This window comes from Crinia signifera, chromosome 3 (assembly GCF_055691185.1).
Source record: "Crinia signifera chromosome 3, ASM5569118v1, whole genome shotgun sequence".
Classification (NCBI taxonomy): Eukaryota; Metazoa; Chordata; class Amphibia; order Anura; family Myobatrachidae; genus Crinia; species Crinia signifera.
The window spans coordinates 72,105,160-72,129,206 of NC_139219.1; the positions used below are offsets into that span (position 1 = coordinate 72,105,160).

The window sequence follows — 24,047 nt, forward strand, 5'->3', positions numbered from 1 at the left end:
AACCACTGACTAATGGTTCTCTAAGCCAACCAGCAGTCACCCATTAATTTCAATGGGACTATTGAAATCTCCAGCCTGCCCGCTGCTGCCCCTGAGGTGTCTCTTCCCTGCCACTCCTCTGCACCTTAGTGCTGGCCTCTCTCTTGTCCCGCTAGTGAGTGAGCATTCAGCTATGGGAGAATGGGATTATGAATGGTGTTATATACTTGATGGTCCTTGTCAGTTACTGTCCAAACAAGAAGACTCTCCACTTGTTTTGAGCTATCTGCTTTTACTCAGGGTAATGTGGAATACAGATGGAGTGTCCTGCTCTTATAACATGGTGGCTTAATATGCCTGGCTTGTATTCACTTACTGATATACTGTACTATTATAATTTATGACTAAATATATACACAAAAGATATATAAATGTCCTTAAACTCTGTATTAAAGCATAAATATCGTATGGATGACCTGGAAGTTGACACGTGGCTGCTCAATTGGAATCACATACTGTAAATTCTCTTATGGAGCTTTTCAACATTCTCCATATCTGTGGAGGATATTTGGAATACAAAACTGGAAGTGACGTTCATAGTCTACACTTTCTCATTCCAATGCAGCTGTATTTCTGCATTGAGCGGTTCTCAAACTGTGGGTCCTGACCCCAAAGTGGCTCCCGACCTTCTCAGCATGGGGTCGCGACTCCATGTTGCTGACCATCAGACTGATGACTTTTCTAATCTCAGTCAGTGATTCAAGGAGTCTGAAAAGCCTGATGAATTGTCTGTTATTTTAGACTCCTCCCATCGTTGTGTGCCTCCACAATGCTGCCATGTATATATGTCTGCTGACTACACATGTGATGTGATGACCTTCTGCAGTAACTTGCCGGGGTCCTGTCATTATTTTTATTGTCTGATGGGGTCCCAGAGCAAATTAGTTTGAAGACCCCTGGACTAGGTAAAGTGCACTTCCATGCAGTACATGTTTTGTAAATCAATATGAATTGTTAGAAAATAGCTAACAACTCTGGTTCAGAAAGAACAAACCAATTCCCCAAATCCATTTAAGGATCAATTTAAAGGACAATCAGCTGTCTATTACAGCCCTTGAAATCGTCAATAGGAGTGTGTGCGAATATATCGATTCTTTTTACTTTTTTGTATTTTTATGAGCTTATATTGTCTGTACAATTTTATTGTGTGTTATTTTATATTAATAAATTTGTATTGAATTCATCCAACTGTGGCGCTCTCTAGATATATGCGAATTATCGCTTATATCTTGTCTTTCTACATGTTAGAAAATAGGACTGAACCCGGATGTCCTATCATCGCAAAGGACGGTTTGCTAACATCTTTATGCATATGACATTAACAGATGCCAATATTCATGCAGAGAGTAGCAAGATACTTGCTGTATCCCACCCAGTATCACTATAGATCACATATAGGTTATCTATAAAAAATACAATAAACATGCTACTGTATAAATCTAAACCAGTGTTAAAAATGTACAATTAAAGGCGGTATAATGAAGCTGGGATATAAAGATCTAGTTTTAAAAAGACAAATTATAATAAAAATTATATTTAATTAATTAAATCAATGTTTAAGATTTTAAAATATGAATCCACAGCATCTCAGCTTTTGCAAGATTTGCAACAATTACTTTTTATATGTTCATGAACTTTTTTTTTCTATCGATGAACAATTGTGTTGGTCTTTGATAAATAGTTGGATGTGTGGTTTCTTTTTGATATCTCACAAATGTTCACTTACAGTAAGTGGGTTTTCAATATTCTGCTAGTTCTTCCAATATATATCAGGTTTATTAAAAAGGAGAAAAAGAAACTCGGTGGGGTGAATGCTAGAACCCAAAAAGAAAAATAATTTTATTATGTACCTGTTAGGACTTTTTTATTTTTTTTATATATTTTAATTTTAATTTTTTTTTTTTATGTGAACCTTAAGAGGCCTATGTGTAGTTGTGGCTAGATATAAATGTTTTAGATGTATTATCTGTATTTAGAATTTTGCTTGTATTTAGAATTTTTACCTAAATTTATTGCCTTTATTTATGCGAATATTTTTCTAAAACTTATATATTGACAATAAAGGACTGGTATTTACCTGTATGTTACTCTAATAAATAAATAATTACTTAATTAATGAATTGATTGATCATCATATATCCTTGACAACCACACATCGATGTCAAGAGTGTTTCACTAAATTGATTTGAGACAAGGATTTAATCATGGGTAAAAAATATTAATTCAAAAAGGACAAATAAAGTATATACATTTTATCTACTTATATACACGTGCCACTTTCCTCCTATACTCCCCTTGTTGTTATAATCTTCAATTTTTAAATGTTTTTCTCGTTTTTTTATATTGAGAAAAACATTTAAAAATTCTAAATACAGATAATACATCTAAAAAATTTATATCTAGCCACAACTACACCCAGGCCTCTCAAGGTTCACATAACCCCCCCCCCCCCCAAATATAAAATAAAATATATATATATATATATATAAATCCTAACAGGTACATAATAAAATTATTTTTCTCCTTTTTTAATTTTTAATAAACATATCATAACTCGGGGGTGCACCACTGACCAGCATACATACAATCTAAGGAGCAAGGTCAATATTGAGTAGGTGATGTGAAAATGGAGGGTAACTTCTAAAAATAGTAGTCAGTTATGAACCTTAAAAATATCTAAAATATGCTATACATTTTTCAAAATTTTTCTAATACTTAGTGCAAGCTCCCAATAAACACTTTTTCTAATATATATATCAGGTTGCATCTAAATTCCACCAAATAAACCATGTTGGTGGTGTGGCACATGGTGAACAGACCCACTTCATGTTTTTCATTGCTTACTGTGAGGTACAGGCAGGGCTATTTTTGTGCAGGCTCCAGCAGGAACTGTGGCCCTTATTCTAGTTCACTCTTTCTGACAAAATATTTCTTAGATGGACAAAACCATTTGCACTGCAGGTGAGGCAGGTGTAAAACCCCACCCAAATCTAATTATCTCTGCACAAGTAACACCTGCCTCACCTGCAGTGCACATGGTTTTGTCCATCTAAGAAATATTTTGTCAGAAAGAGTGAACTAGAATAAGGGCCACAGTTCCTGCTGGAGCCTGCACTAAAATAGCCCTGGGTACAGGTATTGGGTAGTGCCTAACCTTTAAATTACATTCCTTTCTATAAAGAAATGTAGATTATTTTGAAATCATATCTTTCAGCATTTGATCTGTTAATAACAGGCGCCAGTGTGCTTTTAGTATTAGTTATATTTCCTTATGTTCACTTGTAAATCCTATAATGAAGGACACTTAGTAATCCTTTTTTGTTCTTTGTTCACCGTACTCTCCTTTAAGAGATCCATTCTATCCATCATCATGTGATCCTTCCCAAAAGAACAGAATGTCATCAATGTAACAGTGCCAGGATACCAACATTGATGACATTCTGTTCTTTTGGGAAGGATCATATAAAGATCTAGAAATATTCTGCAAGCATCTCAATTAGAATGATTCAAATCTTAAGTTTTAAAAGAGCAAGGAGAAGATACATTCTGCATTTAATGCTAATAACTATTCTTTTCTCCTCCTCTGTTTTCATTCCATCGGCCTATCTTGTTTTGATTCCGATCTAACCAACCATTTTATTTCTGCCTCTTCCGCTTAGTTTCCTTTTTTCTGTTTCTTCCTTTGTGTTCCTCCTCCACCTCATTTCCTCTGTGTAAAGGTTTCAGTCTTGGCCACCTTTTCTTTTCCCTTTACACCACCTCTCTTGTAAATCTCATCAGCTCCTTACATTCTATCTATGAGCTGATGACCCTAAAACATCCCCCTCCTACCCTGACCTGATTCTCCCTAGACTCTCCTGAATGCCCTAGCACTTCCTGAAACTTTTTATGACCAAGACCAAACATATAATTGTTCCCTGTCCAGGGTCCCTCCGCCTCTCACCACCTCTCTGGGCGGTATTCAATGAGCCTGATTCGCCAGGTTTTTATGGCGAATTTGTGCTGTTTGGCGAATTTCTGACAAAAACGGTGAATCACCCTATTCAATGACCACATGGCGAATACATTTCAAGGTTTTTTTCGCCATGATTCACCGAGTAGCAATCGCTATCTTTTTATGGTGAAGTGGAATGTGAACTTTTAAAATAAAGTGTTTTGTTTTTTACATTTGGTGTCAAAAAATCAGGAATTTTATTCTGAGGAGGGGCATGCTATTTTTATTCATGTGCTGTAAGCACATGAATATATATTTAATTTTAAAAATAATATATATTTTTTTTTTACACAGCAGCCAGCAGGGGGCACCGGAGCCGAGCCGCTCATTACATATTCATATATTCACTGCACGATCATTACGATCGTGTGTAGTGAATATACGCTCCCCTGCTGGCACCCCCGGGGGGGCAGCCTGTGCTGCCTGGCACCCGGGGAGCCCACCTAACCCCCCACAAAGGTCTGGGCTAGGCAGAGAGACTACCATCTCTTTGCCTGGCACCGTCCTCAGGCTCCCTGCGGCAATCGCCGCAGGAGCTCATATTCGCCAGTCAGGGGCTCGCTGCCCCTGACTCGTTGAATACCGGAGCCCGCCGGCTCCGGAACGTGGCGAATGTGCAGTGAATCCAAAAAAGGATTCGCTGCACCTCGCAGGTATTCACATTGAATACCGCCCTCTGTTGTAAACAGAACCCTATCCTCTATCCCACAAGGAATCTGGCATGACTGTACCTTTTGCAACAGTCGCGTCTGTGTAATATGCTAATGCAGCAACTCATTTTCTTAATTTTGAGACATTTGCATTTACATTTGCAGCATCTTGTGGTGCTGCAGTTCCATCTCAGGGCATCATTAAACACCGCCATCTGTTTCACCATCTAAGCTTGCACAGCACTTGGTACTTCTTTACTTTCACGGCGCCACTCTAGATAGGACAGATAGGATACTAGATAGGATACGATTTGTATGCGATTTGACATAAGATATCGCATAAGATATAGGATAGGACAAATAGGATACTAGATAGGATACGATTTGTATGCGATTTGACATAAGATATCGCATAAGATATAGGATAAGATTTACTATCCATTTCATTACCCCACTATCCACTTGGGCGTGGAGTTGATTTTATATAGCATGGCGAGCGCAGCGAGCCACCGAGCCCGAAGCGTGGCGAGCGCAGCGAGCCCCGCGAGGGGACACGGATGTTGTTTGAAAGCAAGTCCCCAATATCGCATGCCATTTGCATGCAATTCCATAAAATACATTCCGTGTCCCCTCGCGGGGCTCGCTTCGGGCTCGGTGGCTCGCTGCGCTCGCCACGCTATATAAAATCAACTCCACGCCCTAGTGGATAGTGGGGTAATGAAATGGATAGTAAATCTTATCCTATATCTTATGCGATATCTTATGTCAAATCGCATACAAATCGTATCCTATCTAGTATCCTATCTGTCCTATCCTATATCTTATGCGATATCTTATGTCAAATCGCATACAAATCGTATCCTATCTAGTATCCTATCTGTCCTATCTAGTGGCGCCGTGAAAGTAAAGAAGTACCCAGCACTTTGACACAGCAGTGGACCACAGAAGGCTGCAAGATGTGTCTATTATCTTGTGACATTAGCATATTATCTCAGAGCCAGAGGCATAATGGAATTCGGTTCCCCCTCCCCAATGTCTGGGTCAGACACACAAGATTCAGCGGTCTGCTGCATGAATCAGAATCCCATCTCACAGTCCAGCAGCAGCGGTGGTTGCACTGTCACTTGCTGCAGCACAGGCTGAGCGGTACAAGGCAGGAGTCGTTTTGTCCTAATTGGCAGGGCTCCTGGGACAGAGCCAATTAACTCTGTGGCAGCAGCAGGTTCGCCACAAAGCTCAATTGGAAGAGCTGCAGTCACACTTGGATCCTGCAGTAATCCAGCAGGTGCCCCTTTAGGGCTTGGAGTCCAGAGACAGGTGACTCCAATGTCTCTGGGAGTTACGCACCTGCTCAGAGAACCTGTGTCCAAATATGCAGCTACTATCATAACTGTGTCCATCCCTGAATCAGGCTCAGTCCAGTTTAAACTCTTAAACCTCATTTACAAAAACCTTAATCACTCTTCGACTTTTATATATTATACTGTATACTCTCTTGTCATGTCAGATTCTCCACTTGTTGCAGTTGTAAAGCCAGGCCTGCAGTGCCTCCCATAACTAAAAGAGGAAAGACACACTAACCACAATGGACAATCCCTACTTGGTCTTAACTTGCCTTTGTGCTATCTACAACGCCCTCACTCTGACCACCAATTCCTCTTCTATCAGAATGTCCCTTTCCCTCTCTGTCCACAAAGCTTCTACAGTTTATGGCTAATCTCAATGGCAGCAGTTTTGATAAAGTTGATAACTTTAAACTTATTCTTATTCTCTTTTTTTTTCACCAATCTCCACTGTTTTCTGTCAGACCAAGCTCTATGACCAAGTCTTTACCTCTGACCTTGACTCTACAGCATTTTCTGTCACTATTAACACATAACTATCTCAGGGTTGCCGACCCTCCCGAAATTTCCGGGAGTCTCCCGAAAATCGGGGCTCCCTCCCGGCCCCCCGGAAGGGTGGGCAACCCTCCCGGATTCAGGGGGGACCCCCGCTGTCCCCCGGATCGCGGCATTAAAATGCCGCGATCCTCGGGTCTCAGAGGAGGGGGCGGAGCTAAAATGACACAATCGCGTCATTTTAGCCCCGCCCCCTCCACGGAGATCACTGAATTCGCTGGTTTACCAGCATGTGGGCGGGGCTTAGTGATGTCACGCTTAAGCCCCGCCCCCTGAGCGGCTATTGAATCTCTCCTCTCCGGGCTTCTCCCGGAGAGGAGAATGAGAAAGTCGGCAACCCTGAACTATCTTCTCCTCAGCCTTCATACTTCACTCTGACCCTATACTCACTTTCTAATCCCCTCTAAAGGAAACCACACTCTCTTTCTGACTTCCTCCACTTTAAATTCACACTCGTATCCCTTATCTCCCTTATCTCTTAGGTTATCCTTTTCTCCCAAATCAATTACGTCTGCTATGACATCTTCACCTTGCCCCCCCCCCACCATCCCATCCCAGCACCTGGCACAGCTGGCTATGGTAGTCTGTACTCCATCCACAACCAACAGCTATCTTGGGTGGTCTGCGTCATAACCTGACAGTATAACAGAAAACAGGCATACTGGACCAGATTTGGCAGAGGATTGTACCACAGGAGAATTCAGGCTAATGACATAGAAGAATGCAGGCTGTGACTATAGCATGGGCAGACTTGTACCACAGAAGAATGCAGGCTGTGGTAATAGCAGAGGCAGGTATGTACCGGATACTTTAGCAGACATACTGGACCAAGCGGAGTAGAGGACTTGGACTTGTGATGGCTCACGAGACAGCACGCTGTAATGCAGAGTTGTAATCAGTGGAGGCTCCTGCTATAGGGCTGCAGAATTGCAGCCCCTCAAGTTAAAATCACAACACCAGAGACACAGACAGACAGCACCAAATTGCAGCCCCCCTTAAGTCTAAAGGCAGGAGCCACCACTGGTTGTAATGGAGCAGAAGCCTGCACAACGTAAAGCAGGAGCTGGCCCAGGATACTCTCCACACTCACTGGACCAGCTGAAGAAATGTACTGAGGCAGGGAAGAGCAGGTGTGACAAACGGGGGGGGACAGTATGCCAGTAACCCTTTCTGTACCTTGTTCCTTGGGCCTCGACACTGTATTCTTCACCGCTGTCAACTCTGAAGTGTAGACAAGTACCTGTACCTTCAAGATGATGAGTTGGATCAGTGACTTCTCCTTATGGGAGCCTGTGGCAGAAAGGATGGACACCCCAAGCAGCACACCCCACACATAGAGATCACACACAAAGTGACGGTGACAACAATATTTATTATGCAGGAAACCACTAGTCATCTCTGCAAACCAAATATTGTTAAGGTCAATTACATGCAATAATCATCAACACAATGCACAGTTATTATTGTGGCCTCAATAACAATAACTGCAAAGGCACATAAATCCTACTATCACACACACTGGCACAAAGCACATATAATGGTAAACATTCAAATATAGACATTACAATTCAATATATAAAGGCAAGTAACACTGTCTCTAAAAGGCGGTAATATCGGAATTGTCCACAAGGTGACGCTACCTCAGCCATGTGTCAGTTACTGTCTTCCAGATGAAACCGTGAATTGAAGCAAAATGGTGCACGGTATTTGTAATCCAAACAGGTATATTAGAAGAATAGGAACTTGTAGTGGTTATTTGCAAAGCACAGCATAGTCTTCCAATGGAGGGTGCTGTGACTATACAAAACCTCCATGAACAGTCTATGTCTCTGTCTGTGCTGCTAGCAGTAAGGTGTCCCCTTCCTGCAGCCTTCTGTGCTCACAGGCCTTTGTAGTGGGAGGTGAGTAAGTGTCTCTTTCAAGGCCCAATGTGAGGAATTAAACTTGGGAAGTTTGCACTGTGTTGTGGCCTGGGCTGAGCTTTCTGTGGCTGCTTCACATGTAGGGACCAGTGCTGCCTGATATGCACTGCCTGGGCTTCAGGGGTACTGTGGGGTGCTAATAGGTGGATACATAGGCAGTCTCTCAGGGCAGATTCTGAAGGGGTTGATGGGCTGGCAAGGGCTGTGTGTTATTGGGGTACCTGTACTAACTGCTGCAGTTGCTGGCTCCTGCCAGTCACTTCTCTCACTTGTGGCTCCTTCTCCCACAGACACACACTCTGTCTGCAGCTGCTGTCTCTGTCCTCCATAGCATGCCAAGCTGTGTCCTCTCCACATGTGGTCCTGTCCTCACTGGCCACACTGCTTCTCACTCTGCTGCAGCCATGTCATGCTGCTGCTCTCCTCACACACTCTCTCTCTCAACTCTCACCTCTCAGACCTCTGCCCAATAGCAGCACAGCTCTGTTTCCCTCTCTTTCAGGGATTCTGTCAACTCCCCTGGGTCCTAGTGCTCTACAGATGCTCTCTCTTTTGGCTGCTCCTGTTACAAGACCACCAGGAAGGGCAATTAACCCCTGCAGCCCCAGTCCATAGGGGCTCCATAAGAAGCATTTGGCTGCAGTCCCAGTTTAAGCACACAAACAGGGGTGCCTCAGGACTGGGGTACCACACAGGCTGTGGGATAGAAGGTTTCTGCAGACTGTTGAAAGGTAGTGAAGGATACTGTATTCAAGGTGTAGGCAACAACAGCAGGAGAACTTCAATGGCCCAAGAATGAGCACACACAGAATGCAATTTTTGCAATGTTGCTCAAGGCACTGGCCGTAAGTTTGAGCATGATACGTAAACCCATTGCCTTGTGCTGAATGTCTTCAGGGTAACCGAGACTTGGAGATGCTGAAAACCATGGAATGCAGCAATGTTAGGAAGTATCATAGAGTGCACATAGGAGCTAGACTAACCTTAGGCCATGGTTGCCTACCGGAGAAAATGCTCTGCTATTAGGCTTCCCTGGTAATGTATGATTGCCATCATCTGTGGTGCAACACCTTTCTCATAAATTAACTAGCTCACCACAGGTGATGGCAATCATACATTACCAGGGAAGTCCAGGAACAGAGCATTTTCTCCCTGAAGGAGAGGGTCAGGTAGGCAACACTGAGGTAAATCTGTAGGTTTGTATCCAGCAATAGAGCATGCAGTAATCAGGATTCTGCACCTGTGGAGCTAGTTTGCCAGACACTGGAGCATTACAGGTGTGTAATCAGGGAAACTGCACAGCCACTGAAGGTGCAGATAACAGAGCAAGATGACAAGCAAGATATGCAGGACCCGGACAGTCTGTGCCCACACCAACACCCAGAAGAGCTAAGGTAGTCTGTTCTATGGCAAAGAATGGCTGGCTAAAGTGGTCTGCAATTTGTTGCAGCACCCGGACCGGCTGGTCACCCTAGTCCCACAGTTTAGGATTACATATACTACTCTCCCAACATTACTAGTTGGTAAGGGGCAATTATTGTTGTAGTCACATGCAATACTGTATTGAAAACATCTGTGGAAACCCCCTTGCTCTCTGTTAATCAGATTAGTTGTAGCAGAAGAAGTTATCTCTCTGCTGCTTCCTCCATCTGTCTCCCTCCCTACATAAGTGTGCAGTTTACCCTGTGACAGCAGCACACAGAAAGCTGCACTTGTCTCCCTGTGGGGCTGACAGTCCCCTCTCAGCAGCCTTGTACAGAGAGGCTGTACTCTCTCCCTCTCTATCTGTCCAGTGACAGCTGACACGTGCACACTCCCAGATGGGGGCGCGCACAGACAGAGGCTGTATTCCTGCATATTACTGTATACAGTGCGCACACAGCTCCCTGCCATGCAGCATGCAATGCATGACAATCTCTCACTGAGGAGGGAGCAGAGGTGGGCGTGAGACGGAGCACGCCTGGGTGACAGCTACAGGCTGCTGCCTACTGACAGGTCAGTACAGGGAACCACCAGCTGCCTGAGATATATCAGCAAGAAATACCTTGCACTAAACAAGTTTACAGCTGAAATCCAGCAGATTATAGAACATGTGCATGTATCAGTAGCAATACTGCAGAGCTGTAAAGGTTGGTGACGTGGGAATGTACTTGACACTGCAGCACCTGTTCAGGTAAGTGTGATATTAATCATTCAAGTACAAAGTTACAATGGTCATTATAAGTTCTACACAATAATATGCACGTTCTATTAGGGTGAGACAAGTCTGTGGACAATTCCTAGTTTAGTACATGGGAACAGTATTCCTAATATAAGAACTATCCCCTGTCCAAGCTCTGCTTCAGCATATGTGGTGCAGTTGTATGGATGGTTATGGGTGATAATTACTAGACAAGGGGTTACACAGAACATTATATTTGATCAACTAATCCATCCAAGCTGCAGGAACTCAGTATTATATTATATCTATGTATAGAGCAAATGGCTTTTTATCTCTCTGTTCTTCAGCTCCACAGTTGTGGGCAAAACCGGTAAATTCCCAGCTGTTGGGGAACTACTAGTTACAGCATGCTAGGACTTGCAATTTGCCATCTGATGGAACTTCTGTTTTATTGATTTGTGGTTTAGGGTGTGCTGTGACTTACAGGTGTCTATTTACAAAGCCTTAGAGAGAGATAAAGTGGATGGAAATACAGTACCAGCCAATCAGCAACTAGCTGTCATGTTACAGGCTTTTGGCTAGATTCTGTAAGCTTCAACAGTGATAAAATGGAGAGTGATAAACAGCCAGCCAATCAGCTCTTACCTGCCATGTCACACACTGTGTTTGAAAAATGTCAGACAGGAGCTAATTGGCTGGTTGTTTATCACTCTCTATTTTATCACTTTTGAAGCATAGAGAATCTGGCCCTTTATTTGAAAAATGACAGGATCTGGTTGGTTGGTTGGTACTTTATCTCCTTCCACTTTCTCTCCAGGGCTTAATAAATAGACCACTAAGTTCCTTGCGCCTCCAGCTGGAGATCCCCTGGTTACCTAAGCCTGGTGTAGCTGATGGGTTCATGGGATCTGATTAAGATGACGAGCCATTTGGTAAAATAACTTTTTACGTGAAAAAAAAACATTTAAAATAACACAATAAGAAATGTCTCTGCAAACATTTGTTGATTTGAGTTACACTAGCGTAGAGGTTTTAAAGTGTTCAAAGTAAAAAAAAAAATTCATCCAACTTAATTAGTTGTAGATAATTACAATATAATGTTTTAGTAATTGTCAGATGAAAAACATTGAAAAACAAAAAATTTATGTGTGTGTATATATATATATATATATTACACTTTATATTTTATATTTCTGGATGACATATAATAATCATTTAGTGTATTCTAGACGTTCTAACTTCTACAGTAAGTGACTTATCCATTCATTCAAAGTGAATGTTTTATTGTAAGTTTGTAGTGGCTTCAACCAATGAAACAGCTATTATACACTTTCCTTTGTAGTTCATGTAAAATTGCTGTTTCACACACACAGAAAGCTGTAAAGGGGAAGTGTATCTGCGGTATATGCAGAGCCATCGCAGTCTTGTAACTCTTACAGAAACTTCCTGTTTCTTTTTAAAGCTTAATTCTGAAATTCAAATAACGCTGAAGTGGTGCTGCTAGGGAGAGGTGTACAGCCACAGATGTGGTTATGTGACAACCTATCCGCTGTCACGTGACGTGTTTTGGCGCCAGTTACAAAATAGGTAGCTGCATCATCCACATGGTATTTACTGGTGACTGGTGCTAATACACTGGATTAAGAAATGAAGAAGGGGACAGAGTTACTATGACAAAGAGAGGTTACTTTCCCCCCTAAGTGCCAAGAACAGGTTCAGTGATTTATATTATTTATAATGTATTACTATATCATATATTTTAGTTATGACATTCCATTCAGGCACTTTTTTATTGCCTCCATTAAATAGTAATGTACAGTGTGCGCTGCGGTCTATTTCAAGTTATAAATCACGTTTTACACATCCCTATTTCATAAGTTCCCACACTGATTCAAGGACACATAAAGGGAGAAGGTTCTACTGCTGGGATATTGGTAGCAGGCTGAATGGAGCAAGGGTAAACTGAAACCTCCCATTTCTTATTATTGTTTATATAAAACTGTATAATAAATAACAATTATATTCCTTACATAAAAATTCTATGACCTTTCTCAAATCACTGTCATTTCATTTGTTTGTTATGACATTAGACTATGTAATGGCCCTTTATGTGACTACAATACATGGTAGAGGGCTACTCTTTGACATGCAAACCTTTAGTAAATGATTCTTTCTTGGAATGTTTTGAATATATTTAGCGTAAATAAATATATATATTGACTTGGACTGATATTAACACAGCATAGAACATGTACAGTATGTAACCTGTATATGTGACCCTTCCCCCTTGACTAATGTTTTTCTAGTGAGTTCAAAGTTTACATTATGTAAATGATCACTGAACAAGGGATTTATATACTCAAATAATTTAAAGGAAGGTCCACTTGCAGTAAATATATGAGAGGAGATATATGAGTCCCTTGTAAGAGCACATGTGGAGAAGTTTCCCCATAACAACCAATAAAGTTATAGTTAGAATGATAGCTAGGAAGTGATTGGTTGCTTTAATACATTTTTCCCAAGATGTTGCAATACCATCATACTCATGGTAAGACAAGTGCACCATAATGAGGTAGTTACTCTGCAGTAATAAATATTGTCAGGATCACAGTACAGAGAAGTTTGAAATTAAACTGAAGGCTTTGAATGTTTGCCTGCATTGCCGGTCGGGTGATGGCCGCTATATCTGGCTCAGTTATTATCAGTTCAAGCCACCATTTTTACTTTTGTACTTCTGAATACTGTACTTTGAGGCAAGTGGTGTTATTGTAAAATCATGGGGGGTTTAGGAGTCATGTCACCAATGGACACATTACTATCACCTCTTTTCACATTGCCCTACCCAATAACACTGTTGGCTGTGGCCCCTTTATGTTGAAGATGGGTCCTTGCCCTTGGACAGCCAAGGTAGCCCCAACTGCACCACTCCATCTTCTGCACCACAAGATGAAGTGGGCACCTGTGACGCAGGACAGTTGCAAAATAAATAAGTTGTAACGTGTTATACTGTAGTTTCACAATATGCAGAAATCCAGAATACTGATCCAGAGCTAATTGTAGGTGCATCAAAGACTTAATTAACAACAGAACCACAAGTGAATGAAGGTTTAAGTGAAGGCCTTGAAGGCTGCAGAGTGCACAAATAAAGAGAGCGGGGGCCCAGGGCACTGGCATTGATTGTATAATAAGAATGATAACTTGACATCTAAGCATAATAGATAATTAAGTCTAAGCACAAGCTCAGTTAACATTAGTGCGATACATTGCTTTAAGCCAGGCATGTCCAACGTTGGCCCTCCAGATGTTGTGAAACTACACATCCCAGCATGCTTTGCAATAGTTTTAGCATTCTCTAATAGCAAAACTGTGGCAAAGCATGCTGGGATGTGTTTCACAACATCTGGAGGGCCAACTTTGGACATGCCTGCTTTAAGCAGTTGTAAAAGGCTAATCTAAGTGGGAAAATATGCAATTACCTAATTCCCTAACCAGTTGTTGCAGACTGTAAATCTATGGGGATAAAGGAGGATGTACAATTCTTTCAATGCAGTAAAAGTAGCCCACAGAACACCCCATTGCCATTCACAGAAATAAAGGTCCACAAAAGAGTTATATTTATGAACTATTGCATAATGGTTTTCTCTTTGTTGAAATATTTTTGATTATATGTGCAGTGGCACATTGCGCTTAGTGATCACGTTTAAAGAATCCTTGAAGTTTGGATATCCAGTTTTTTTCCAGACAGATCAGGGCATGTTCAAGCTACAGTATGTATTTCAACAAGGATGTAACTAGGGTGGTCCACCAAGTACCACCACACAGGATGCTCTAGAGGTGGAACTGGCCATCAAGATTTCTATTTGCCAGGGACCTGCTGTGATGTATATTGCTAGCGGTGCACCCGGTCATAGGACATGTGGCAGCCCATCAGCACAGGGTGAGGAGTGGGTGGCAGTGAGTGATTGGAGAGTGGTGGCTGCACCTGCAACACATTTCAGGCTAACAGGCAACTGCTAAAGCTGGTTTGGGGTATAAGAGGTGGAGGGATCCTTCTCCTATACCTAACCTGTCTGTAGAAGCTGTCTGTCAGGCTGGAAGTTGCTGCAGGTGCAACCACCACTCTGCCCTTACAACTATTGTGTGACATATTAATGTGTAAGGAGCAATACTTTGTGGAATAATGTATAAGGGGTCACCAAGTGTGGCATAATGTATAAAGGACAATACTTTGTGTAGCATAGGTCAATACTGTATAAGGGGCAAAACTGTTTGTGGCACGATGTATAAGGGGCACTACGCTGAGTAATATTAACAAGGGGCACTGCAATACTGTGTGACATACCATGAATAGGGGGCACTACTGTGTGAAGTAACATGTATAAGGGACACTACTGTGTGACCATGTGATCAGAGTCACTAGAGTCGTTCTGTGAATAATAAGCACTACTGTGCAGTGTAACTTGAATAAAGTTGCACTACTGTGTGGCATAATTTTAATTGGTGGTACTATTGTTTGGCTTACCCCTTCCTCATGGGACCCTACTTATTTTTGAGATGTGCACTGTACCTATTTTAAGGGTTGACTGGTCAATGCTCTTTACACCAACATATTTTAAACATTTAGCAAAGTTAGACTGGCAAATGTGAGTAACATTTGGTCACTAATACTGTGATATAATCTAAAACAATCATATTTCCAAAAGGAAACATCATAAGTGCCTTAACAGCTGTTAGAACTATATTAGTATAAGACTCCTTAGCATGTGATCTCAGAAGTAAATATTGAGCCGGCATATGTTTACTTTTGTAAGGGTGTAATTGTGCATGGAATACTTTACCACATGATAAAGCTGTAAACCTATTTTAGGGCTCCCTTCTCTTTTATGTCCTCATTTTCAAGACAGTTCTGTTTTTTACCAGCAGAAAATCTTATTTTATCATGATTCAGACCTGAAATTATGAGAATATGTAATTGTACCTGTTTTCTGTTGTTTGTTAGCCCAAGAAAAACATGGAATAAGACCAGTCCCCATGACAGAGACTCAAGGGACCTCTAGAAATGGTGTTACTATGACAATAAATGCACATTCAAATCCTTCAGTTATTATGTCATTAATGACGGACTTGAAAACCCTTTAAAGCCGTGGTTTCCAAACTGTATTCCTAGACACCCAGGGTCACCGTGTGGCTCTTAAAGGGGTGCCTCGGGTTGGTTGCCCAGGATGAACTCAACTTATTTATTATAAAACTGATAGGTAAGACCAATGCTAGTGGCTGCCAATCATAACACATGTGGACAATCAGAAGCACAACTGTACACAACCCCATGACTGTCCATAAAGATGACAGGTTGGTACAGTACATGTTACTTAATTTAATATATATTTTTTTTCCCCAAAATGTATAATTGAAATATTTTATCCCAGGGGTGCCATGAAAAAAATGCTTATCCTCTAGGGTACCATGATTTAAGAAAGTTTGGGAAACACTGCCTTAAAATGTAATTTTGTTTCCAAACGTGATTTTGCATAATTAACCCATACCGCCCTACTTTCATTGGTGGTCCAGTGTGTCCCTGGCTTGACATTTTGGGGCCGTGACCTCTCATCAACGGGGCGTGGCCTTCAAAATGTGTCACTCGCGCAAGGCTACTCCCTCAGTTTACTGCCGCTGCCCCTCTGCCCGCAAGGAATAGGCACAGCATCTATTTCCCGCTGACAGAGGTGACTCCCAACTGCTCCCCCACCACGGGACACTGCTGGCCCCGGACGGGCCATGGGAAGGTCCCCAAAAACCAAGACGTTCCCACAGAAAACGGGATAGTTGGGAGATATGATTAACCTTAGTAGGTCGGTTACTGCCGATAACTGCAGATATATTTTGTAAGAGATGGGATATTAAATAATAATAATTTAATTTGAAGGGATTAGTTTTATTTTATTTCCAAAGTTTAGCTGAGAAGACATGTGTGCTGTTAGTATCATAACATAGTACTGAGCTTCATGCATATAAGCTCAGTGTTACACACAGTTTCAGCTTTCTCTACTGACCACAGACAATGTGCAGGGACTGGGAAATGCATACATGACAGAGAACGTCCTAAGCCAATGCTAAATCAAACCTACAAGGCTAATTACTGAAGTGCAACACCAAAATAGCTCATTACACTCACAGCTTAAGTCCCATACACAGGGGGCCACAGGGGAGCCGGTGAAGACTTTTGTAGTAAATAAAGCTGATGGTGCTTCTTGCACACAGCTGGTAACTATCATCAATAGAGCACAGGTAGAAGCTGACTGGTTGCTAAGGGCAGCAACTCCACTCTTTCTTTCTCCAAAGTTTGATACATCTCCCCCTGCTAGTGAGGGCCGCACCATCATGATAAGTAAAAGTTGCTGGACGGTATTGCTGCCACCATCAAGATCCCTTGTCAGCTCCTAGAACGGTCTGCCCTTCTGGGTAGTTTGCATCTGGCCCTCACGCTCTGGGCCTAATTCAGACCTGTTCACTAGGCTGCATATGTTCACAGCCTAGCGAACAGGTAAAAGCTGCACTCTCCCCGTCCCAGGCCCTCCCTTCGCAGAGCACAGGGCTCGGCGAGTGTGAAATCACCAAAGATATTCGCTCCTGGGGTTTGCACAGTTACATCATAACGCTTGCGCAAACCCCAAACATCGGGGACGGGGACGAATTAGTCTTGCCATACAGACTCTGGTCTAGGGAAATTATTTTGAACTGTCCCATGTTAACTAACCTCGTCATATCTCCACCACTATGCAGGAGACACAGAGCTGCAGCTGCTCTAGCACTCTCTTGTTTACCTCCAGGATAATAGAAGGGGCTTTCGTATATCTAATGGGTCAGGGCCACTATTGGAAGCAACCATGATACCATGACTATAGCTGCTCTGCAGTTGACCAAGAGGAACAGGGAACCCTTTAGCACCAATATGCTCTGGTTATCAAAATATGGGACCTACAGTCAGTGCTTAAAGTGGTCCAAGGGAGGTGGTGGAACTCACCCCTCTAGACCCACCCTTGTGGGCCACACCCCTAGCACCTCCCACCTGGCAGAAGCCACGCCCATATCCACGCCCCTTTGTCCTGGCCTAGGACAAAAATATATAGTCTTAGTAACACTGTACATGAAAATTACCAAAATAACCCCCCATGTGCACTGCAGGTGGGGCAGATGTAACATGTGCAGAGAGAGTTCTTTTAGTGGCTTGTGCTGGTCTGTAAACAGATCTATTACAGATTTAATATTTTATTTATAAGGCTCCACAAGTGTATCGTAGCGCAGTACAAAGGAACAGTACAGGGAGACAAGCTTAACATTACAGTCAAGGCAGGCGACAGGGTGTTGGGGGGGGGTTTCAAGGGGGACACTTGTACAGGGCCCGACCACATTGATCAATGTACTGTACTACTAGGGGCTGGTGTCCAATGAAGGACACTGGGGGTGAAATGTAATAGGATGAGAGATTCAGAAAGTGAGAGATTTGGTAAGAAATCTCCAGTTTTTTTTAAAGTGGCAATCATTTACACAGCAAAACCAGTGTGATTTTGCTGTGTCAATGATTGCCACTTTAAAAAAACTGGAGATTTCTTACCAAATCTCTCACTTTCTGAATCTCTCATCCTATTACATTTCACCCTGGGTCTTTTAGTATAGGAGAGCTGTGAGTGAAATGTGTAGAGAAGAAGGCTTAGACAACAGGAGGGAAGAGGGCCCTGCTCTGAAGAGCTTACAATCTAGTAGGGGCAACAGACAGATTACATGAGGTGCTAGCAGGTGGCAGGATGTAAGCAGGCCAACGTGTGTGGCAGGGGTCAGGTCAGAGTTTGGTGGCAGTGTGGACTTTGTCTTGCAAATTATTTTCTCTTAAAAAAATCTGATATCACCCAGTATCCCACACTGCCACAAAACTCGGACTTCAATACAGCTTGCCCTTTGTCTGGGTGTGCATAGGCATTACACACCCAATATAGCTTTTAAAACACTAGCAGTTACCCACAAATAAATAAAATACACATCACCCATTTAAAAACACAATAAGGGCCTAAGGTTCACTCAGAATGAATCCCCATGAAAACGCTAGGCATTCCCATGTGTACGCAGGCCCTGACTTCTATATGCAAAGGCAGGAGAAATCATTTAATCGTCAATGATCATTAAATAATTTCCCCTGCTAGTGGATGCATGTGAGGGTATGTGTTCAGGGCAGTTTATAAGGCGCTCAGTAAGCTGTGGTGTTTGCAGCTCACAGAGACAACAGAGAGAGAGATAGGGTAGCCATCGACTATCGATGTTCCCAAGACGTGTGCGCATCCCATGCAGCCAGGTCGCCCGCAGCGGACCGTCCCATTGCTCTGCGCATGCGTGGGGAAGCACCCCTTGAATGATTTGGCACACTTAACAGCACCCTTGCAGTAAGAAAAAATATATATATATATTTTTCTTTCAATTAAAAAATAAAAGAAAAGCCAGCTCCCCTGGACTGATACGGCATACATAGAGCATCCCTGGAATTATATAGCACACCTAGCAGCACCCCTGAAATTATATAGCACACATTGCAGCACCCATGAAATTGTACAACACACATGGCAGCACCCCTTAAATGATATGTAGTGTTTATTCTAGCACCCGCCATATTTGAAAACCCATGCAGTTCCTCTTCCCTGTCTGGGGTGTCGCTGTCTGCTGTGGTGTTTCTAGCACAGGACAGGTTTGCATATCAGTGCTGATATACAGACCACACTGTGCTAGAAGCACTACAGCAAACAGCAACATCCCAGGCAGGTAAGAGGAACTGCATGGGTTTTCAAATATGGCGGGTGCTAGATTGAACACTAGATATGGCACACTTAACAGCAAACTTGCAGTAAGAAAAAAATAAAATGATTTTAATAAAAAAAAAAAAAAAAAAGCCAGCTGCCCTGGACTGAGAAGACACATATGGCGGCACTCCTGGTCTGATAAGGCACACATGGCGGAACCCCTGTATTGATAAGGCACACATGGCGGAACCCCTGGATTGATAAGGCACACATGGCGGCACCCCTGGATTGATAAGGCACACATGGCGGAACCCCTGGATTGATAAGGCACACATGGCGGCACCCCTGGATTGATAATTAAAAAATTGGACAAATTACAAGTTTTAGACTAGTCCCCCAGCCCAGCCCCTGGCACCAATGACACAACATTATACAACATACTGCTGCTCCCCCAAGCCCCACATCATTGAGATAACAGCTGCAGTGCAGTCAGTAGTACACTAACTCACCAACAAAATGGTAATGGTCACAGAGCCTGAGGCTGGAGCAGGAGGTGGAGGAGAAGCAGACTGAGTGCGCAGTAAAATGGAAAATGGCGCCAGAGAAAAGGCCCGCCAATGCCAACCCCCCCCCTCCTCCCTCCCTAACTCAATCCCTCCGCGTCCCCCACCCACCTCCCCACAGAAGCACAGACTTACTTGTTCTGTGGGGATTGCTGGGTGACCCCACTCACTTGGTGGGGTTAATGCGGGGGTCCCTAGGAGTAGGTGGAGAGTGGGGGCCAACCTCCCTCTGCTGTGAGGGTCCTCTCTGGGGTACCTGGTGGGGTACTGTCACTGAGCGAGGTGTGAGCTGGATGGGGTGTCACTACAGACGGGCTTCCAACCCCTTTTTCCACCAAGCGAAGAGACTGGGGGTGAAATATTTTGTGCCTTAGTGGAACTAGTTAATGGCCCCATATAATGGGTAAATACCGGCTGTGACACAGGTTGTAGACGGGGCCTGTGCCGGCTATGCTGCGGGTGATGAATGGGGACAGGTGCCGGCTGTGCTGTGGGTGAGGAATGGGGACAGGTGCTGGCTGTGCTGTGGGTGAGGAATGGGGACAGGTGCTGGCTGTGCTGTGGGTAAGGAATGGGGACAGGTGCTGGCTGTGCTGTGGGTGAGGAATGGGGACATGTGCCGGCCGGGGAGCAGGGAAGGTCGGTACCTGGGGTCTGGAGCAAGTTGCAGGCTCCTGCCCGTCACTAGGCTGCTGCTGCTGGACTTCTTCTTCGCCGGGGGTGCGCTAGTGCGGGCGCTGCAGTAGCAGCGTTGCCGCACTCAGCCACCTCCTCCGGTTCTGCTGCGCACCACGCTGCTCCCAGGCCCCCGGCTCTCTGTAGTTGCTGCCGCCTATCCTCTTCCACCTGGCACTTCACTCCGGCTCCTTCTTCTGTCCACCCGGCGCTGCAGGTCTCTGTCTCTCAGGGCTGCTCAGCGTCTCCCTCCAAGTCCTCTGCTCGCGCCCACGCTGCTCTCTCCAGTCTCCACGCCGTCCTCAGGTCAGACCTCTCTCTTCCTCCTCCGCGCACACCAGACCTCATGTGCTGCGACCTTTGACCCCCCGCCAGCCTCTTCGCGCTCACCCCTCTCTCTGCCATACGTTCCCCAGAGCTGTCAATCAGCCTGGGGTTGTTCTTTTGCGTCTTGCACTGCACGGGGGGAATTAACCCCTAAGGTCCCGCTGCTGACACTCAGTCTCACGGCAGCCGCAGCACCCACATCGGCGTGTCCCCGCATTGAGATCCATATGGATTCTCGGCAGGGCAGGGTGGCAGCAGCAGCAGGCTGGCTGAAGGAGGCGGAACTGAGTTCCGGCTTCAATTTGAACTGCCGGAACTCAGTTCCGGTGCGTTCCGGCCCACTTTAACCCCTGCCTACAGTATAGGAATGGTGAGATAATCGTCCTTTGCTTCATAGCAATAAACATATGTACATTTAGTTAAATTCCCTCAGGAGGTCTTGTGGACAGAAATTGAATAGGAAATGGGGAAAAAGAAGTCATATAATATACAATATATTGAATGTTTTTTTTTTTTTTTATTATATATATATATACACACAAACACACACACACACACACACACACACACACACACACACACACACACACACACACTGAATTTTAATAGGAGAGAGTTGGTAAGAAATATCCATATTTTTTTTTTAAAGCGGCAATCATTTACACTTTAATATCCGACTGGCTTTGCAGGGTAAATGATTGCTGCTTTAAAAAAACCTGGAGATTTCTTACCAAGTCTCTAACTTTCTGAATCTCTCATCCTATTACATTTCCCTCAAGGTGTCATAATTTCAGCTAAAACAAACATTGGGCCTTATTTTGGTTCACTCTTTCTGACAAAATCTAATTATATCTGCACAAGTTACATATGCCCCACCTGCAGTGCACATGGTTTTGCCCATCTAATGCTGCTTTCCCACTGCCTACCCGGGTAAAGACCCGTTTTTTTTTAAACGGGTCTTTACCCGGGTAAGAGCCACAAAGACCCTTTCCCACTGCAGGTTTTAAACAGTAAATTACCGTTTAAAAGCAGTAAATGTCCCATTCACACTTACCCGTGTAAACCACAAAGCAACACGTTTAAACTCTCTAGTAAACCTTGCCTGTCATTAAAAACATCACATGCACCAATCATGTTCTTAACCTTTATTATTATTTCTAAATACCGTTTAAAACCCTTTCCCATTGCCAAAAAAACGGCTCTTACACGGTAAAAACACTGCTTTTTACCCGGTTAACAAATACCGGTATTTGTTACCCGTGTAAAGCAACCTGGAGCTTTCCCACTGCAGCTCTAGCCGTTTAAAAAGGCTAAAAAAACGGCATTTTACCGTGTATAGCCTGCAGTGGGAAAGGGGCTTAAGAAGGATTTTGTCAGAAAGAGTGAACTAAAATAAGGCCCATTGTTATTAAAGTTGTTTTTAACGTTTGATTATACAGGCCTGCTTTACAATTTTGGGCAGCATATGCAGGGTTGAAGGAAGGGGAAGAGGGGGATCCTGTTTTCAGGATATGCAGTTCTAGAGCCAAGAAATCAGGTAGGCACAAGGCACAGTTAATCCAAAAGGGATGGATTAATACTCAAGAGGCCAAACACCAGCTCACACTCACAAGCTACTTAATTTCCAGTAGCATGCCCCCACCTACGGGTCGGATGACAGAATGCAAGCTATGTACAATGAATAACTACCTGCCACAGGCAGACACATTAATTAGATATTTGGGCTTGTGTCACACTACTGTACATTTAACACATTCTTAAATTCTATATAGAAATAAAGCAAATACCAATTATATAGGCTCTCAAACAAAGCAGACAAATATTGAAAATGTTTGTAATCTTTTAAGGTAAAAATGGAAAATGTTACTATTTTTTGGTTAAAAAAATAAATAAAGTAATTAAAATAAAAAAAACAACAACAAGAAAACAACATAGTGTTAACTTTCTTCCCATTAAAGACTAGAACAGTTTACATCAGGCATGTCAAACTCAAAATCCCGACTGGGCCGAATAATGGTCTGTCTTGTGTGGGCTGCAAGAAAAAAAAAGAGTCCTATATACAAATGTCCTATATACCCATTGTCAGCACTGTACAGTCGCCTCCTCTATAATATATTATATATCAGTGTCTATTTAGCATTCAAATTTACATTCCAAGCCGAAATTCACATTCTGACACAGAGGCCAGTATTCAATGCCTCTGAATCGACATTTTTTCCAGCGAATATGGCAAATCGCCTGTTTTCTGGCAAATTTTCTCACAGAAAAAACAATTCGCCCTATTCAATGGACACAATTCACTGTCTGCAAATGAAGAGCGAATGTCTGGCGATTCGCCGTTTGTGATTCACCGCGATTCGCCGGTGGTTTTCAATGGGGTTTTCAGTGGAATTCGCTGAGAGTGTATTCAATGCTGAAGTGGAGAACTGCTTTCTCCAGTGATTTTCGCCAGGATTCTCCATTTTACATTCGTCATCTTTTTTAGGTGAACTGGAATATGATCTTTGAAAATAAAGCGTTTTTTATTTTTATTTTGGTGTCAAAAAATCAGATTTTTTTCTGTGATGGGGCATGCTATTTTTATTCATGTGCTTGCAGCACATGAATATATATAAAAAAAAATAGGGGGCCGAGCTGGGAGATCATTAATATTCATATATTCACTGCACGCTGGTCCCGATCATTCGGGACCAGTGTTTAGCGGCTCCCTAACACAGCCCCCTGCCAGCTCTAGGGGGCTCTCCCTGTGTCCCCGACAGCCCTCCTTCACCTCCACCGTGTCCGGCGCAGGCAGGGAGGCTTCCATCTTCCTGCCTGCAGCCGTCCTCCGGCTCCCTGCGGCATTCGCCGGGGGGTTAAAATTCACCGCCAGGGGCAGCAAGCCGTTGAATAGGGGGTGAGGGAGGGCTGGCAGCGAATGCTGCAGCCCTCCGGAACCCGGCGATTGTGCAGCGAATCCAAAACATGATTCGCTGCACAAGGGGAATTAAAGTATTGAATACCTGCAATTGAATAATACGGAATTCACATTCTGA

At 43.3% G+C, this 24,047-nt stretch overlaps 1 long non-coding RNA gene across 10 annotated transcripts in view; it reads left to right on the forward strand.

Annotated features, from left to right (window-relative positions):
- Positions 1 to 10,324: 10,324 nt before the first annotated feature.
- Positions 10,325 to 24,047, forward strand: part of LOC146063545 (uncharacterized) — a 760,354-nt gene continuing 746,631 nt past the window's right edge. For 3 of the 10 annotated variants that reach the window (XR_014471603.1, XR_014471602.1, XR_014471604.1), the window contains exon 1: positions 10,326 to 10,676. This is a non-coding gene — a long non-coding RNA (uncharacterized LOC146063545). Of the gene's footprint in view, positions 10,677 to 24,047 lie in introns of all 10 variants that reach the window. The other 7 variants (XR_014471607.1, XR_014471609.1, XR_014471600.1 and 4 more) reach the window with 4 other exon arrangements.